Here is a 21343-nt window from a genome sequence, read left to right on the forward strand (position 1 = left end):
TTTTAATACAATAAGGCAAAATCATGCCACCCAGCCAAAATCTACACAGTCGAGATGCATGCCACAAGTCTATCCATGGAGCACATATTATCAGGCCCATTCCTACCACCCGCCAAGATGCAAGCATTGTGCAGCCAAACTTTTTTTTTTTTTTGATTTGTAACCTACCCAGAATGGGCATGGTGACTGATTGCAACACCCTACGAGACATGCCAGCTCCAGTTCTGACCATGAGTCAGCATGCATGCACCTTCACAACCTGACTCAGAGCCCGTGAAACCCCCTAGCTGTGTTGGTTGAAGAAATTCTCACAGAATGGGCATGATAGACTGCCCTTACCATTGGAACCCCGGCAAACAATCCCCACACCCCTGTGTGCTTTCATGCAATGAAGACCACCCTTGATAATGTGTAATTATCTGCGCTCGCTCCTGCTATTGACAACCACAATACGTACAATGCAGCATCCGTGACACCCCCAAAGTTGCAGATTTCCAACGAGTTAACCCTCTGAGCCATCCCTCACTGTAGCAGATTACCACAAAACCAAAAAGAGCACCACTCATCTATGCCCTGTGGTCAGCCACACCATTTGTTTCAGAAACTGAAACCATGAGGTTATGCAGAGCCTGTGACGTCTCCCTATGAATGGAGAATCAACATGTACCAAGTTAATCATCTGAGGCATCACTATATTAATCAGAAGACTACAAATCATAATGAACACCACTCACCCACACCTCGCAGCCACTGCAGACCATTACCAATGAATCAAACTTCTGACCTAATAAGTATAACCATCACACCCCACCATATTGCCCTAACTCTAAACAAAACAACACACCTACTGACTACCCCTAGACTGGAGAAGAAAACTGGCCAAGAAATACCAACATACAGGCTCTTGAGAAGAAAATTAACTAAAGAAATACCTACTTATAGACCACCTACTACTAACCAGTGGCCAGAGGCCTACCTTTCTCCTGGTATACCTACAGGTCGCCATTGGTGTACCCTGCCTTTAGCAGGTTCACGCCAAAATGTGATTACTTACCCAGCTACACTTGTCTAAACCCCTTAAGCCCCTCCCCACCCTTATCTCATTTCCTCCCAATCATCCCTCCTTCCATTTAACCCTTTCACCCCCCACCCACTTAGCTCCCATTAATATATCAGCCTAATCCCTACTGAAGATGTCCCAGGACAACTTGGTTTGTTAACAAACCTCATTTATCAGAATGAAATCCCTTTTTAGTACATTTAAAAAGTAGAAGACAACAGTGCTTTTTTGTTACCATTGTTGATTTTTTAATTCTTTAATGACCCTATAAATCTAACAAATGCGTGGTTGATAATGTGTTTTCTTATTACCATATTAACTCTCTGACTGTCTTTTTCTTTCCCTCTCTCTGTCAGCCAAACACACACAGATGCACACACACACACACACACACACACACACACACACACACACACACACACACACACACACACACACACACACACACACACACACACACACACACACACACACACACACACACACACACACACACACACACACACACACACACACAAATCTCCCATCTTATTGCATACCAGAATAAACAAATAATGCTTTCTGAAACAGTCCAAACATATAACGGTGGCAGGGGCAACCAATGACTATAAAAAGTATCAATGATCAGTCCATAGAATCACAGATAATTTATTGTGCACAGCAGATAAGTGCTTTCACATTCATTTCATCAAACCATAAAATGCACAAACCCCAATTAACCATTTATATATATACCTACGCAAATGCAATTGATTAATCAAGGAAAATATCTAAGCTGCCACGACAAATACATATCTACATATAAAAAAATGTGAATAAAACTTCATAATTACATAGTACCATCTAATTACTCATTATACAAAAATATATATAATATTATAAAGACTATTGCACTTCTTGGCCTATACTAGCATAATAAATATATATCTTTATATAATAAATATGGGTAAAACTTCATTATTGTATATAGTACCATCTATGTACTCATTACACAAAATATATAATATTGTAAACACTATTGCACTTCTTGGTCTGGAACAAAAATATGAAAATATATAAAAGAACCCAAAAATAAACAGAACAAAAAATATGCATCCATGTAACAAAAACTAAAATAGATGGTGCTGAGACTGGATTTGTATATCAGTACTCCTAAGATGCCTTTAATCTCCTAGATTTCAATACTGGCTTCAAAGAAGCCCTCTCATTTACCCCTTTCCCTTGATCAGCTCTAAGCTTTATAATCCAGTTCATTTCCCTCTTCTCAGTACCATTCCTAATATCACCTCTGCGAGCAATAACCATTAACTTAAACGTATGGTCTCTACCCTTGGCTATAACATGCTTGGCTAATGCATTATTAAGGGATTGAGTCCTAATGGCATATAGGTGTTCCCTGATCCTATTCTTGAAAAGCCTATTCATTTTGCCAACGTAAAATTAGTTGCAGATTGAGCAATCTGCCTTTGTATGAAAGATATATTGATACCCTGCGTCAGGGTGTATAAATTTACCATTAGTATCTATAAACTCACAAAAATTACATTGCCCACAGGGCATGGTACCTAACTCTTCATCACTATGAAATATTTGTTTATCAAGTGGTTGACAAAGAATTCTTTTTAAATTGGGCTTGTTTTTATATCTAAACTTCGGTCTTTTTCCCATAATCTCTTTGATGTCAGAGTTGGTCAGCAAAATACCCCAGTGCCTATTTAAAATGTCATAGACTTTACTATTATCTGTAGTAAAAAACATGGGTGTCTTAACTTCAGATGCATTATTATTAGATTCACGATTCATAGCCACATTCTGACCATTAGAAAATTAAGGGCTAGCTCTTCCTCTTCTCAACAAATCCATTCCATCTAACCTTTCTTTAATTTCACCCTCCTTATAACCTCTTTTCAAGAATCTATCCTTCAAGGTCTCCATATCACACTGATAGCCTGTATCTAGTGCATTCAGGCGCGAAGCCCTAATCCCCTGGCCTCTAATGATGTTTTTAAAAACATATTGGGGGTGTGTACTCCATCTATGGAGATAGATTTTCTTATGACAACTCTTCCTGAAAACACTGGTATTAATACTGCCATCATCCGCTTTTTCAATGCATAGATCCATATATTTAATTTTCCTGTTAGAAAGATTCATACTAAACCTCATATACTCAGTAGAATCATTCATTGCGGTCACAAAAGTCTCAAGCTGGGCCCTCTGTCCAACCCACACAAGAAAGACATCGTCTACAAAACAACGATAAAATGGAACAAACTTCTTGAAGTCATCCATGGAAAACAATGCATCTTCCTCCCATAGAGCCAAGCACATGTTGGTGTAGCTATTGCACATGATGTGCTCATAGCCACTCCATCAAGCTGCAAATAAACTGTACAATCAAAAAGAAAAAATTGTTCTCCAAAACCACTTCAAGAAAGAGACATATCAAACCTATATTTCTATAGTCATATTCACTATACCTATTCAAATATTGCTTAACTGACATCACCCCCACATCATTGGGGATGACGGTGAATAGGGACTGAATATCCAACGTCACTAGACAAAAATTGTCATCATTAGTGAGGTGTTGACAAAGTTGTATAGATCAGTAAGAAAATGTTTAGTGTCTCTAAGAACTATAGGATTTGAATCAAGTACAGGCCTAAGAAGCTTCTCAATGTATAGGGAAAAGGGCTCAGTGCACCACCCTCTACCTGAGACAATAGGTCTCATAGGTGGATTCCTTCCATCTTTATGGATTTTGGGTATCATAGGACAATCTATTTTCAGAAATTTAAATTATTCTTCAGTAATTATATGACTTTTCACCAGATCCTCCAACATATTATTGGCATTAATCTCAATAGCAGCTACCTCTTCATAACTAGCTGTTCTATAATACTTGACGTCAGCATGCATCGTAATCATAGACCTTCTATATCCTTCACTATCTCTAACTCCTACCATTCCTCCTTTGTCGGCTGGTCTCTAATAGTTATCATTTTACCATTCCTAAGCCTATTCAGGGCCTTGCGCTCCCTTGATGTCAAGTTAGATCTACCATTCACATTACTGTGTTTAGGGGTGCTTCCTTCAAATTCTCTATATACTTCATCTTCAATTAACTTATAGAAGGCTTCTACCAGTGGATGGTTAATTGGAGTAAAAGAACTTGGTTTCCTATAGCAGCTACTGAACCCTGCATTACCCTGACCAAATTCTAGTCTTAGCATCAGATTTCTATTAAACAACTTAATATCAGTTAAAATGTCAGTAACATTAATACTAACTGAAGGATCTCAGTAGAAAGAGGAGGGGGGAGGAGGAGGGCCAGGTCCAGCAGTCATGGCAGACAAAAACAGAAGTATTCGACAGACAGGCAGTCGAATCGTTCTTTGAAAAATTGTGGAATCAGACTGGGACTGCCTAGTTTGGAATATTTCCAAACGTGAATTGGATATGGATGAATTTAATGTATTAAATAAAGGATTAAATTCTATTCCTTCAGTTAGTAATAATGTTACTGACATTTTAACTGATATTAAGTTTCATATATTTTATTTTGGTAGTGGAGCATTTGTTCTGTGGGGTGTTGTGCTATTTGTTGGAAATGATGCTTTCTGTCTAGGGATTTTTACTAAACATGTTTAGTCAAGTTATTTAACCATATGTTTACACAAATATGTCACAAAAGCTGCAATGCCACTGTTCTATTAAATCCCCAGACCAAACAACACACTCATAACTTTCGGGTCAGCTTTATTAAAGTTCAATTAAACAACATTATAACATCACAGATGCATTCATTAATAATGTTTACAAGGTACCTTAATCATATTAGGCAGCATGTTGAACTGCTTGCAGCCAACAGCATTAACTTGATGCTCACTAACCACAAACAGAACTCAAACATGAGAAAATGTAACACTGCTCACTTAACTCACAAGATAAATAAATTGCAAAACCAAAGAGGCGGCCCTACTACTTTGTTCAAATGGGTGGTCCTTCTTTCTTGCAACCGCAACATAATAAAAGACTGGGCTGTGTGGGAGAGCAATGCAAATCAACAGTGCCAAAGAACAACCCTCCTCCTTAACTTCAACTTGTACACCAACCTTCTCCTTTCTTTCCTCTTCCATTCCTACCCCATGACTCAAATGCATCCTCCCCTCCCACAAACAATCAATCCAATCTTTAAAAATCACCCCCCCCTTACTCTCACAACTTAAGTCTTTGGATACAGTGACAAACTTGCCTGCAAAGAAAACTACTTGTGTCACTACTAGCTCTTGTTAAAATGCAAACCAAACAATATATTTTTGTGCTAGCTATATTAAACTTGAATAAAATGACACTATAACATCACTGATAACAAACATGGGCAGTTGGTACAATGCTCATCTCCATAACACATTCTTTAATAACATTTAAAACACCTCTTAATCAAATTAGGCAGGACACTCTACCACTCACTAACCAGCAGTAGCAGTGTCTCGACATTCAATAACCACAACCAAAACTCCTCAAGCAGCATAACACTGCCTTGTCGACTCACAAGAGAAACAAACTGCAAACCTAGAGGGGGTGGGGCCCTACTACCCTGTTAAAATGAGATGGCCTTTCTCCCATTCACCAGGCATCCCCGCAATGTCCTCCCTTACCTCTTATCTCAACCAAACTAACTTTCCAGTCTTTAAGGAAAATAATGACAAATGAAAATTACAAATTTCCAGACCAGTTTCAATAAGGTGAACTCTGTCACTATGGAACCACACAGGACCATTATGCACAAAATGCCAATGGTCAAGTATCACAAACCCCAGTGCAGTACTTCCCCTAGCTGTCCTATGCTTAAGAATCTTTTTAATAGCCACCAGTGCTTTAACTTGGCTACTACCTTCCACAACAACCATGGGATTATTGCTGACCACGTAACCATTACTCGTTGAAATCCTTGGCAAACCGCTAATGAATCCTTTATTAACAGTGTATGCTGTTTACTCTTTCGTATAACCCCAAAATAATTGCCTTCCAAATGTATAACTATGATGGAAGGGTCACCATATTGCTTGCTTACCTCTTCACCAGATGACAGCAAATGGCACTATATCATACCTTTTTGACTGCACCACTGGACCTTCAAATGTGCTGGCTCCAAACCCAAATTCTGACCTCTAGGTCTCCTCTCCACGATCTAGTTGTCCAGTAAGTAAAAGAGTAGCTTATCCCAACTATTAATTTTTTACCTAAAAGAGAAAAACAAAGTGAATATCAGTGTCACTTCAGCAACCCCAGCTACCCTATCTAATTTAGTAGAAATACACCCTAGAACCAAGTCTTCACATTTTCTAGCAAGGTCTTAAATTGGTGCCATCCTAAAACACAAGAAAAACAGTGAAGTCATGACACACCTGCATCACTCCCATCCCCCACCCACGGCAAATCCATTCCCCATTCCCCGGTACTAATTTATCAACCCCCTCACAGCATACTAAACACAGTGACTGCCCCTCCAGCTCCAGCAGCCACTTAGTCTATCTCCCATTACCTTGCATAGTTCAGTTGTTCCTGCATGTCCCCTAACATATTTATTTATTGAATTTTATATATATACATACACACACACACACAAACACACACACACACACACGTGTGTGTATATGGGTATGTATATATATATATATATATATATATATATATATATATATATATATATATATATATATATATATATATATAAATGTGTGTGTGTGTGTGTGTGTGTAGGTGTATCCTCTTCCTGTAACTGCCTTTGATTCCACCTGTCTCTCATTGGCATATGCCCTTGAACACCTTATACCTAACAACCTCACCCCCAAGAAATCCAGATAAAACCAAGGCAGCATGGAGATAAAGGATCGACTTAAAACAAATACATGTACACTTAAACTGTTAGCTTGGACAAATACATGTATACTTAAACTGTTAGCTTGGCAGGATTGTGTGCTAATATGCTTTTTCCTAATAACATCTCTCCCAAGAAATCAAAACATTTTCTTTTTTTTAATTTCTCAACTCAATTGTGCAGATTTTTACAAAATGTCAAGATTCTCTTCTCATATTTTTCATCTGCACCTCATAAGACTTGTGGTTTTCTCGCAAAAAATTGATGACTGAAATCATAAAATAATGACAGGCTTGAGTTCCAGAATTCATGTCCTTCAAAATGCAACCCAGCACAAAACCTTAGCACACTAGCCAGTTTCCAAGTTGATAAGAGCAATATTTAAATTCTGTCCCTATGCTTCAGATTTCATCCCCTCGTTACTTCTGGCTTTGTACAGACTTACTTAATAAGATGTTGACAGGTATAGCTGCCACATCCTTACACTGTATTCACTTCAACTGTTGTCTATAGGTTCATCGGTTGGTACTAGGCTATCGGCCCTAGGGCCTATACAAGCCTAGCCATAACAATTCCCTGGCTATTTCTTCCCACAATATTTACTTCCCTGGACCCCTATCTAACAGGGAGACTGATGTGATCCCTGGGGTGAATTTCCTTTCTCCCATCCAATCATCAAGGTTCCTTTTGAAGAGGGCCAAAAAGGCGCTCTGCTTGACATGTATGGGCAGTCTATTCCAGAGTCTGGGGAGTCTCTGGGTCAGAACCCTATCCCTCCAGCATGTTTTGTTTATTGTGATGACAATGTTTAGATCCCTGGAGCATGTGGCTCTGAGGGATTGGGATTTCTTTAAGTATAGCATGTCCACAGTTCTGGGTTTGACTTGGCCTTGTATGTTAAGCAGAGATCGCCTCAGAGTAGACGATATGCGACAGAGTACAGCTGGAGTTTTTTAAGGTTGTCAGCATAGGGCATCTGCTTTAGGCCTGTGATTCTTTTAGTGAGGTATTTCTGCGGCCTTTCCAGTTGTTGCAGATGTCTTGAGAGGTACATACCAAATGGGGTGTTGTATTCTATAATGGGACGAATGAGGGATGAGTACAGTGGGACAATGACCTCCTTTTTTCTTGATGAAAAGCCCTTAGTGATGAGGTGTGCCACAAAGAAGGATTTCTTGACTGTTGTGGCGATGTGGTTATTGAAGGTGAGGCCACTGTCCACCTGTGTCCCTAAGTCTCTTATCACACTTTCGGTGTTTAGTACACTGCCACCTATGTGGTAATTCACGGGTACATGTTTTTTCCCAAAGGGGATAACTATACATTTCTTGGCATTGAGCTTGAGCCCATGGATCTGGCACCAAGCATCTGTTTCTGTAAGGCCCTTTTGTAGAGTATCCACATCATTCAGGAATTCAATAATGGCTCCCAGTTTGCAGTCATCTACAAACTTTGTTAGCCAGAGTCCCTTAGTGTTGGCCTGTACTTCAGAGAAGTAGATGCCAAACAAGAGCAGTCCCAGGACTGAACCCTGAGGTACTCCACTTGTCTGGAGCTGGATTTGGAGTCAGCTACGTTTACAGTATGGGTTCTGTCAGTAAGCCAGTTGGCAACCCATTGAGTGACGTAGGGATTAATACCCAGCTTAGTAAGTTTATCTATGATTCCAGAGTGGTGGATTGTGTCAAAGGCATGGGCGAGGTCCAGATATGCTGTGTGGACTGCCTTACCCTTGTCCACAACTCTGGAGACTGATTTGAAGAAGTCAATCAGGTTCAGGAGACAAGATCAGCCCTTCACAAACCCAAACTGGGTGGGGTCCAGTGTTTTAAGGTTGTCAATGTCTTTGTTTAAAAGTTACATGTAATATGTTCCATGGCCTTGCAGATCAGGCTCGTCAGACTGATGGGGTGGTAGTTCCCGGGATCCAAGATGGATCCTCCCTTGTAGAGTGTGATAACTGTAGCTGTACCCCACTCAGTGGGCATGAAGCTTGAGGTGAGGCTATGATTAAACATGACACTTAGGTGAGGTGCCAGTTCATTTTGTAGTTCATGTAGTACACAGCCCGGGATGTCATCTGGTCCCATGGATGCTGTATTCTTAGCTTTGGAGAGTGCATTTTTTTCTTGTGTGGCCGTTATTACCGGAATTTGGCAATCTTCCAGTCTAATGCCTCTCTAACTATTTAAAATTACTTGAAATTATTTATTTTTTATTATTTGCTAACAACTTAAGTCATTAATAAATGGTGAACCTAACTAGGGGATCCTGTTGCCTAGGCATTGACCCATTACCAGATGATGTAATTTTCATGACTTGAACCTGGCATTGCATCTCCCCACAAGCCTCCTGCTTTCACCACAAGGCATACCTAACAGCAACAAAAAATTGGAAAAACACTCAAACAAAACACTTAACTTTAAATACTTTACTTTAAACTACAAAATGTTATAAATCATATTGCTGTCCCCAGTAAACGTTTACTCTATTAGCATTTCTATTGACCTGTCATTCATTCCTTTTCTAATTCCAGATTTATTGTATTCAAGGTTCTTGGACATAAGACAGGGAAAATGTCTTGGGTCTGGCATCCATGATATGATATACACATATGTTTACATGCACACTGCCTACACAACTCTATGCAATCTGGAGACTTGCCATTTCGGTTAGCTGAATTGCATTGGGATGTGAGAGGAAACCAGAGTGCCTGAAAACACACACACACACACACACACACACACACACACACACACACACACACACACACACACGTGCACTCGCACACACACACACACACACACACACACACACACACACACACACGCACACATGCGCACACACACACACACACACGCACGCACACATGCGCACACACACACACACACACACACGCGCGCGCACGTGCACTCGCACACACACACACACACACACACACGCACGCACGCACACACACATGCACACACACACACACACACACACACACACACGCACACTCACACACACACACACACACACACACACACACACACACACACACACACACACACACACACACAGACACACATGCACACCCACCCACCCACCCACACACACACACACACACACACACACACACACACACACACACACACACACACACACTTCACTGGCAGCCAAGCTACCAAGTACTTGTAAGGCAATGTTAAGTGCTACACCACTTTTTGCAGTTTCTTTTCATTTTTTTTGTGCAGTATTTGTTTTGTGATAATCTCTTGCATTTCCATGTTAATGCGTCTACTGAAAACCCTTATTCTATCACAGTTTAGTGTTTGTTGGACCAAGCAAGTGAATGAAGTGTGACTAAGTGAATAATGCACTAATGTCTTCAAGCACTGGTATACAAGAAGTATCAAAGTACCAAAGTTTATTACTGTGAAATCGGGATTTTTACTGAAGATTATGCAGCGGTGAACTGTACTTTAGCATCTTTTTAATAACTAGAAGACTTGACTTTTGGGGTTGGTTATCTGAAAACCAGTTGTAGCCCAGTTATGGGGAAAAGGTTTCAGTGCTGGGATGCTGAGTACTGGAGGGGCCGAAGGTATAGTGAAGATGATGTGAGCATGTTCCTCACTCAAGTATAAATTAGACACAATCACTATGGCCATGATGAAATAAGCCATCTTCTATTTATTTTTCTGTAATTAATTTTTTATTATTAGTACGTAATGCCAGTTCATCTTTATGCTATGCAGTAGGACTCATTATGCAGGGATGTATAGGTGTTCAAGGTAATTTTTTTCTAATTTGACATAGTCAATAGACTGCTGTGGATGTGGCTTCACAGCAGTCTAGGATTACAGATTTTGTTAATATGTATTTACTTTTGTTTCTGCTTTTATTCATTTGAAACACATATATTAAACAGAATAGATAGTTCCAATTGTTGATAGATGAATTGCAACTCCTCGAGGAGCCAAAAAAAAACTTTTGGGGAAAGCAACTCTTAAAAAAAATGTGTAAAAGTTTCTTGTAATGGGGCAAGTACAGCTGCATCCCAAACTTTATCTTCATGATTATACAAATGTGGAATGGAGAAAAGAAAATCACTGTACATCAACACACCTGCAGTGACTTGTTTATGGCAACAGTGATTGACAAATACAACTTTGGTAGTTAAGTCAGTTTTTCCCCCTCATGTAATTTACCCTCAACAACCATGCTGACAAGGTCATTAGAAGGGCAAAATGTGCATGTCCACAGCTGGTTGTCTTTATATGCCTGAAAGTACCCACCATGACTTAAAAAGAAAAAGTAAAAATTCATGGACCTTCAGAAGCCATATAGCTAAAACACTTAATGCCTGTAAGGCATCATTTCTATATATCCCATGGACCTGTATTACAGGAGTTTTACGGTATCACACGCTTGGCTAGGATTTTCCTTGTAGTTTTTATTAATTGGTATGTCTGTTGACCTTTTTACTTTTTCTTTGGATGTGTCTAATAGAATAACAAGTCAATTTTAAGTAATGCAAGCCAACAGTAGAATCAGGAGAAAATAACAGAATATTTTAAGAAAAAGTATCAAAGCAGTTTGCAGAAGTTCCACTTGTGGTCCTGAAAACTCAGTCCTGCCAATATTTTGTATTGTATACTTCAGATTCAAATAATGACGTAGTTTAGATGCTTTCACTTTGAGTTTTCTTAAACCTAGAGCAAACTAATATTTACAATGTAAATATTCAAGGTGTCTAAACATCACAAGCAGTGCAACATGTAGTCTTTCATTCAAGTGCTCCTCTTCCAACAGATTATAGTGAAAGCTAATTACTTCTCTGTTTTGCTGCTAAATATATTTATAAATCAATTAGTAAACTTTTGCCACCCCCATGACAATATGGTTATCGCTGTCATTTAATTTCAAACCTTTTAAATTCAAAAAACATAAACTGCCCCAAAAATAATTAAATAAATAAACATAAGGGCACAACCTTCATGAAATATTTACTAGTAAAGTTGTCAGCTCATTTCTTTGTTTTATGAGCATGGTGTTAGCTCACTTTAATTTGCAAGGTCATAGGATTCAACTCCTTTGAACATTTCCAACATTTCCAACATTTTAAACAGAAAAGTAATCTAAACTTGCTATATCAGGGTACGGAGTTTAATTGCTTTCACCTCCATGTACCTACTATGTGACACCAAGCAACTCTCATGAACAGATAGTGCTCTCAGGTCACCCCTGAAAACAAGCACCCGTGTATAAAAAATATCTAACAATTTGGATAAAAAGTTTAGACCAGGCAAACTCTCAGCAAAACTGAACAAAACATTGTTACCATTGCCTTATCAAGGTGAATAGAGACATTTTCTATTTTCTTAACACCTATTATTTTAATTCTCTTTATCGTTGAAAGGTTCTCTGTGTGATGTTTTATCTCAGCATTCATGTAATCAGTAGCTTCTATAGTTGGACAAAAATTATGAAGCCAGGCTTAAAATAAATCACTTGAAAATGACTTACTATTGCATTCCTTATTGAAAGCTGCAGCATTTTATAAAAGGACACTATCATTTATCAGATTTGTTTTAATATATGGTTAATTGTGGTACTTTTAATCAGAAACAGTGTAATAGATGATTGAAAATTGTAGATTCTGTAAAGGAAGCAGGGCGAACACTGCAGAAATTGTGGAAATATTGTGGATGCAGTTTTCCCGTGATTGTAGCCATCTCAGCAGCAACCATTAGCTAATGTTTCCCCTTTATAGTCTTAACGTTCTGTTGGCTGATGTGCATGTTTGCAGAATGCAAGAACCCTTCTGTCACTCTACATCACAAACAAGTCTTGGTAGGAGCCCTACACCCTGAACATCTATCATGCTATGTTTTATTGTTCTCTCTTTCTAGTAGGTTCTGACAACACAGTAAAATGGACTGCCTGTCTTACTCAAGAAAGGTCAGTTGGCATTGAATAATGACAGAACCCCCCCCCCCACCCCCACCCCACTCATCACCAGATTCTCCAGCACTTGGATTACAAAGAGTCCTTTGTCTCTCTAGGTCATGGAGCATAACATAATTATATGTATTTATGACCCAAATTAATAAATAGATTTAAAGTTTATGTATTTTCTGCTAATAGTGTCAATTGAAATCCAGCATGTTAGACAAAGATTACTCGATGGAATTGTTAATAGATGGAAGTTTTGTATTCAAGGCTTGGAGAGAGAATTTTTTTGGGGAATTAAAAACATGTCTTTTCTTGAAAACTGGATGGATTGGATAGATATCTGCAGCATAGTCAGTTAGATCTGTGTATGTCTTCTGAAGGTGAACTGGATCCTGGAAGGACTTGAGACATGCTTCCTTGATGGATGATGGATGGTCCAGACATGCCCATTGTAACAGTATAGTAAATTATGTTGCTATGTTTTAATCTTTTCCTTGCATTGTCTGGGTCTGGCATCAGGTGTACTGCTTTTAGGGAGGGCAGGAAATAAATGGTATCTACTATGTTCATTTGAAATGCAGCAGCTCTAAATGTGATAGGTGGTCCTTTTCATGACACCTGTTATCCTAAGTATATATTAGGCCTACTCTTACATACTGAAGAGTGTAGAAATAGATGCACCGAACAAACGAAAATGATCCAATGACAGCCACTTTATTTCAGTCCACAAATAGAACAGTCTTTAAGCGTGCAGTAACTCATACACTTTTCGTCGCCTCTAGGTATCGCAACTTCCTCAGAAGAAGTGTAGACAGTCATACAAAGGATCATCTTGAAAGGCGCAAGCTTTTTTCTACCGTCCATGTGACAGACAGCCACATGAAGGGTGCCATGCCTTCAAAAATGCATCTTGCACCTATTGTATACAGCAAAGTACTTAATGAATAGCTTATTTTAATCTGAAAGCCACATTCATGCATAGCCGAAGACAATATTGCTGTCATATAATTATAACATGATGTACATCCACACAAAATCTACACAAAGCACATCACTGAAAAAACAGTGACAGGCCCTATGAAATAAATCAAAATGGTGGATAATGCAGCTTACTTGTTTAGAATAGTTCAACATTTATTAATTGATAAGGATTGGAACTCTTCTCACATATCAAATAATGGATAGTGTGAAAAAAAGACAATATATATATTTTATATATATATATATATATATATATATATATATATATATATACACATATATATATATATATATATATATATATATATATATATATATACACACTGAAACTAAAGTGGTAATCACTTAGATTATTTTACTATAGCACAAGATTTGCCTATAGTGACTTCACTGGTAATGACATTGGAGAACAGCTTATAACATTCTTTAATATCATCCTCATACACAGATACTATAAAATGCATATAAACACTTCCTTAAATCATTAGTACTATTGCCTTGATGACAGTTCTGGACTAATAAACTATAGCATATTGTAAAATGAAGAAATTAAAAAAATGGAATACTGTAATGTGATTTATGAGACACTAGTTAAAGGAAGCAGGGACATGTCCTTCACTCAAAGGGCATGAAACAGGGGAAGCAGTCTTAAATGGAGGATGTCAACACATTGCAAGCTGCATACACTTAGTCACCCTCACACAGCAGACATACATATATATATGCCCTTGACAAAGCCGAACTGGGTAGGATCTAGTGTCTGTAGGTCCCCAAACACAAATTACTGAAAATTCATTTCACAGAATCTCATTTCATTGAAGTGAAGTACTGGCACTGTGTAGAGTACTGTAAGGCAAGTAAAAGGTATATGCCCTTTTCCCCACTGTAGTGCAGTCCTGGAGTGAGTATATATAAAATTAATTTCCTAACCCCACTGTAGTGCAAACTTGGAGTTGGTATATTTAATTTACAGGTGGTGTGGGGTGGAGCCCCCCACTTGGGAGGTGCAGGAGGGCTTGCCCCCCTGCATAAACATAGCAAACAATGTGTGGGATGTTATTTATAGTTGTTTTGTAGTTTTCAATGTTTTGAGATTCGATGTTATGAGTTTTAGATGTTTTGAAGTTTAGATGTTATGAAGAGTAGATGTTTTGATAGGTAACTATATATATACATATATATATAGGTTCATAGGTTCATACTAGGCTATCTGCCCTGGGGCAATTATAAGCCTAGCCCGATTCTGTATGGCTTACGCCACCCCTTGATTTGAGTATACTGTGCCCTTTTTAAGGTTTAGTTTACTGTGCCTCTGTCTAATAGTGACACGAGAGTAATCCCTGGGACAAACCTACGATTCCCCCATCCACCTATCAAGATTCTTCTTGAAGAGATTCAGTGAGGTGCTCTGCCTCACATGAACTGGAATTCTATTCCAGAGTGAAGGGAGCCTCTGGGTTATGAACTTGTCCCTCCAGCAAGTTCTATTTATTTCTGAGCTGAGGTTCAAGTCCCTCGAGCGTGTGGCTCTAAGGGATTTAGATTTACTGAGGTGGAGCATGTCCATTAATTCTGGATTTGACATAGCTTTGTATGTCAGGCATAGATCGCCTCGAAGTAGGCGGTATGCAACTGAGTAGAGCTGGAGTTTTTTTTAACCAAGCAGCATATGGCATCTGTTTGAGACCCTTGAAATTCTTGGTGAGATACCTTTGGGGTCTTTCTAATTGCTGCAGTTGTCGGGTAAGGTACATCCCAAAAGGGGCATTGTATTCTATGATGGGCCTGATGAGGGATAAATAAAGGGGCACGATTACCTCTCTTGATCTGGATGTGAAACCCTTCGTGATGAGGTGGGCTATGTAGAAGGTCTTTCTATCCACTTTGGCAATGTGATTTTCAAAGGAGAGATTGCTATCAACTTGGGTCCCCAGGTCCCTAATAACTTTCTCTGTACTTAATGGGTTTCCGCCTATGTGGTAATTTGTGGGCACATTGTTTTTGCCAAAGGGTATGACTATACATTTTTTGGCATTTAGCTTTAAACCATTGTGCTGGCACCAGTTATCTATAACTGTGAGACCTTTTTGAAGGATGTTTGTGTCAGCTGGAGAGTTGATTATGGTGCCCAGTTTGCAGTCGTCTGCGAACTTGGTGAGCCATAGTCCTCCCACGTTTGCCTGTACCTCGGAAAAGTATATACCGAACAAGAGTGGTCCCAGGACAGAACCCTGTGGGATGACACTTGTGACCGGTTTCGAGTTGGGCATGGCTCCAGCAACTCTCACTCTGTGGGTTCTGTCTTTGAGCCAGTTTGTGACCCATCTTGTGACATAAGGGTTTATATTTAAGCTGGATAGCTTATCTATGATGCCTGAGTGGGGTATTGTGTCAAATGCCTTTGCAAGGTCCAGATAGGCTGTGTGGACTACCTTCCCTTCATCTATGGCTTTGGTGACTGTTTTGAAGAAGTCAACCAGGTTCAAAAGGCAGGATCTGCCCTTGACAAAGCCGAACTGGGTAGGATCTAGTGTCTGTAGGTCCCCAATGTCTTTGTTTATGAGCTCCATGATGATGCTCTCCATAGCCTTGCAGACTAAGCTAGTCAGGCTTATGGGGCGATAGTTTCCAGGGTCCGTAGAGGCTCCACCTTTGTGGAGTGGGACCACTGTTGCTGTACGCCATTCTGTGGGCACATATCCTGTAGTGAGGCTGAGATTGTATAGCTGTTTTATTTGAGGGATTAGTTCCTCTTGGAGTTCATGTAGGGCGCAACATGGGACGCCATCTGGTCCCATGGAAGCAGTGTTTTTTGCTTTGGAGAGAGCAGCCTTCACCTGAGCATCAGAGATGTTTGGGAGGCAGCCCTCTGCCGGGATAGATACTTGCTCTTTTGGGGGGAAGGGGTGGAGAAGTTTGCACTGAACCTGTCTGCCAGGATATTGGCGATGTCTGTGGGTTCAGTGTATTTTTTGTCATTTAGAATCAACTCAGAACAAGTCTGGGAGTTGCATCCCAGGTTTCAAACATAACTGAAAAAAGCCTTATGATTGTCTTTGGTGTCCTGTGAAATTTTTCTCTCGAAGCTGGCCTTGGAGGATTTTATGAGGGATCATAATTTTTTGCTAGTACTGATCAGAGATGCCTTCCCTATTAGGGATTTTGCTCTATCATGTAGTAGCTTCCTCCATCTGTTGTACAGTTTATTTATGGCAGGGGTCCACCAGACTGGACGTCTGCCTTTGGATGATTGGGTCTTGGTTTTGTTTGGGATATCATGATCCATGCATTCCTGGAGATGTCCGTAGAATGCATTTATATAGGATTCTGCAGTTTGGGCCGTAGTTTCCACTGGCCCTGGGGCCTTGAAGGATTCCACTTCGGTTTTGAGAAGTGAGAAGTTCGCTTTTGAGAAGTTTTTCACTGTGGTTTTCTGGGCTGGGGGTGGGGTTGGGATGTGGACATCCAGGGAAATTAATTTATGGTCTGATCTTACCAATGAGGGATATACTTCTGGCGTGGAGCATAGAGTCCCCATGTTGGTAATGATCAGGTCTAGTATGTTGCCCCCTCTTGTGGGAGTGGTGACAAGTTGTTCCATAGCATTTGAGTTTATAATTTCCAGGAACCTTTGGGCTAAGGTGCTGGGGCTTGAGTAGTGCTCCCAGTCAATGTTTGGGTAGTTGAAGTCACCCAATATAATGGTGTTCGGAGAGATCTTCATGTTCTCCAATGTTTTCAGGAAAGCCGAGTGGGATTCCTGACTTTGAGAGGGTGGTCTGTAGGATGCTATAAACTGAAAAGCAGTCTTGCCCACTGTTAGTTGCACATGGATGGTCTCTGATACTTCGTGCAATGCCACTAACCTGGAGGTGTGGATATCCTTGATAAATGTGGAAACTCCCCCTCCTTTTGTGGTTTGGTCTGGGTTTTGGGGCCGAAAAGCATGATATGAGGTATAGCCTGGTAGTGCTGGGGTGCTCTCTGGAGCCTTGAACCAGGTTTCTGTCACTGCACAGATATCGATGTTCTCCATACTGAGGAGAGCTTCAAGTGCGTGCATCTTGAGGTTAAGACTTCTGGTGTTTAGCAGTATTACCCTTAGTTTCTTGTTCCTTGTGCTGTCTATGGGGGTGGGTTTGACTTTTGAGCCTTGCCTAAAAAAGGCACTATGGGGGTGGCAAGAGCCTGTGCCAATATCTGAAAGCCCAGTGGTGACAGGTGCAAGCCATCCCTAGCGAAGCAATGTGGCTTGTCGAGCATGTCATCCCAGGCTGACAGACACTGGATCCCCTTTGAATGACACCAAAATTTTAGCCAATTGTTAAAATCGATCATTTTGTCTTTGTACTGTGGCATCATTCTAGGTAAGGGTAAGATGCTGCTCAAGGTCAGGGTCATACCAGCCTGGGCTACATGATCAGAGAGATCCTCTTTGTCTCTTTTTATGTAGTCCAGGGAGGTACATCTCAGGTCATTCACACCAGCATTTACAATGACTGAGTCATATTTGTATTTGCTTTGGAGTGACCTGAGTGCTTGCGTTATGTGGCAGATCCTAGCACCCGACAGGCAGCTCACCATGACCTTCTCTTTATTCAGCCTGGCGAGTGGGACGTCAGTGTGTCTGACAATAGAGTCACCTATTACAAGAGTATCAGGTGTGTTATTCAGCCTTGAGGGCTGTGGCTGCTTGGCACACTGACTTTGTGGGTTATGTGTTGTGCGTGTTTTGTTTTGAGGTAGCGTTTGCTTGGATGTCTGCTTTGGAGGTCTCTGTTGCTTAGGTAGATTTTTATTTAGAGCCTCCGAGTATGTTTTTGTGTATTTATGTGTTTGGTTTGCTGATGTGGTGGGACTATGTGATACTGGAATTATGTTGTGTGAGGTTACCTTTTCCTCCTGACTGGTTACACCAGTTTTGAGATGAGAGAGCTCAGCCTCCAGTTTGGCCAAATAGTTGCATCTCTCACATATATTTGAACCTGTTTGGAGGAGGAGAGGGTTGTCCGTGTACATTAGACAGTTGTAGCATTGCCTCAAAATTCCTAGATTCACCTGCTGGACTGGAGAGGAAACCATTGACTGACCTTTGGACATGCTAGAGTAATATAGGGAAACTCAATTTAAGACGGACCAAGAGAGGGCAGGGTAATCGTAGAGAGTATAAGAGTAAGTATTGCTTATGGTTTAATAGTGCTAACTTGTAGGATTACTTAATTGGACCAGTGAAGGGCCTTAGAATGAGAATATGGTGTTTAAATTGAGAGATAGAGCAGTTCTAAGGGAAAAAGTGAAGAGCAGACTTTGTGGAGCCAGGAATAGTTTAAACCCAATTAGGTGGTGCTGCCCGCTGTTGCGCTATGCTCAAAAATGCGCAAAACCGTGCAAAAGAGGGTTTTAAGAGAGGAAGATGAAGGAGTTTTGGAATTGACCCAAAATGGCCAATAAAACTACAGTTTCAAGTCAGTAACCACTCCCACAGGGGCAGGCAGGCTGCTCAATGTTTTTCACTGCCACTGATCAACAGGGAGACTTCCCTTTAGCCCAAGTAAAAAATGGCCTCACAGAAACTTACAAACAGTTCAAGAACAGCAAGCCTGTAACTGAACTTTTTAAAATCTCAGAAAAGTGGGAAAAAAGCAAGATTTTTTTTTTTTTGTTTTTTTTTCAGAGATAGCAGAGGTTCACAAGTATCAACAAGTTAAAAAAGTGCAGTAAATGACCCCACACAAGAGTGCTAGGCCAAAGACAGATAAAATGCAAGTTTTGAGAAAAAAATCAATTTTAAAAATAAGTGCAAACAGGAAATTCAGTAAACAGCTCTAGGTTGTGCTCTAAATACAGTTACTAATGCAGAAATCAAGTTTAACAAGCCAGAAAATGCTCAAAATAGGTGGCTATGCAGAAAAACTTAGCAAATAAACAGAGGAAAAATGCTTAAAATCTCAAAAGTGGCTCCTTTCTTCTCTCAGTGTTTTCTCCTCTTGGTGGGTGCTTCACCAACAGCCAACAAGCCTGAAAAGACACCAAAACCACGAGGCAACCAGGTTTTAAGAGAGGAAGATGAAGGAGTTTTGGAATTGACCCAAAATGGCCAATAAAACTACAGTTTCAAGTCAGTAACCACTCCCACAGGGGCAGGCAGGCTGCTCAATGTTTTTCACTGCCACTGAACAACAGAGAGACTTCCCTTTAGCCCAAGCAAAAAATGGCCTCACAGAAACTTACAAACAGTTCAAGAACAGCAAGCCTGTAACTGAACTTTTTTAAATCTCAGAAAAGTGGGAAAAAAGCAAGATTTTTTGTTTTTTTGTTTTTTCAGAGATAGCAGAGGTTCACAAGTATCAACAAGTTATAACAGTGCAGTAAATGACCCCACACAAGAGTGCTAGGCCAAAGACAGATAAAATGCAAGTTTTGAGAAAAAAACAATTTTAAAAATAAGTGCAAACAGGAAATTCAGTAAACAGCTCTAGGTTGTGCTAAAGACTCCTGGAAGTAATGGACTGATACGGGTAATGATTGCTTGGACCAGTATACCAAAAAAAACTTATTACATGACATTGTCAACTATTCAATGTTTCTTAATTTGGGATCAATTTTTTTCCATGTCCTCACATGTAATGGTACCGGATAAAAATATAATTTCAGATCTTCACCACTATAGACATTGTCAGCCTTTCATCCGTCACCAGCTCTAGGAATTCTGTGACTGCTTAGGGTATCACTTACAAGAAGTGGTTCCAGATCAGCCACAAGCCAATGGGCAGGAGCAGCATGTAATGAAAAATGTCAATACAACATACAAGTACTACAAAACTAAAGGAATATATGGGAAACGTAGCTTAACATTATGCAGAGAGAGAGAGGGAGAGAGAGAAAGGATGAAATGTCAGAAAAAAGAGTACAAACAGAAAGATCATATGAAACACAACAAAACTTGTGTCAAAAGCTGTTTGTACTAGTGAAAATGAGCAGTGACATGAACATGGCACCTTATCCACTCTGCAGCCCAAGCATATAGAAGAAATTGATGGACCAATGCTCACTGTCTGCAATGGGAAATACTCTCTTAACAGACTTATTCATTTTTCAGACCTTGGCAAGATCTCTGATTTTGACTTTCACTTAAGTTTGCATATTCAAGCAAGTGACGATGACAGTAACAGTTGTATAACAGGGTCAAATCAGTTCCTTCAAGATCCATGATGGCCACAAATAGATAACTTTCATCCAAGTTGCTATGCTCATCTGCTTTATGAAAATAGTAATGTTAACCGTGTATGAGAAATGCATATACGCCCCGGGATTCATAAAGCTCGGTGCAAGGCCGGCGTTAGGCTTGCTACAATCGTGTGGCATGAAGATGGTGCAGTAGCGCCAATTGCATATTAATGAAGGTGTGCTGCCTCCACTACCACGTGCATAGGAAAGTAGCGTTAGTGCATAGGGCGTGTCGAAGTGCCGCACGG

The sequence above is a fragment of the Protopterus annectens genome, chromosome 8.part0, assembly GCF_019279795.1.
Source record: "Protopterus annectens isolate FY-2018-M chromosome 8.part0, PAN1.0, whole genome shotgun sequence".
Classification (NCBI taxonomy): domain Eukaryota; kingdom Metazoa; phylum Chordata; order Ceratodontiformes; family Protopteridae; genus Protopterus; species Protopterus annectens.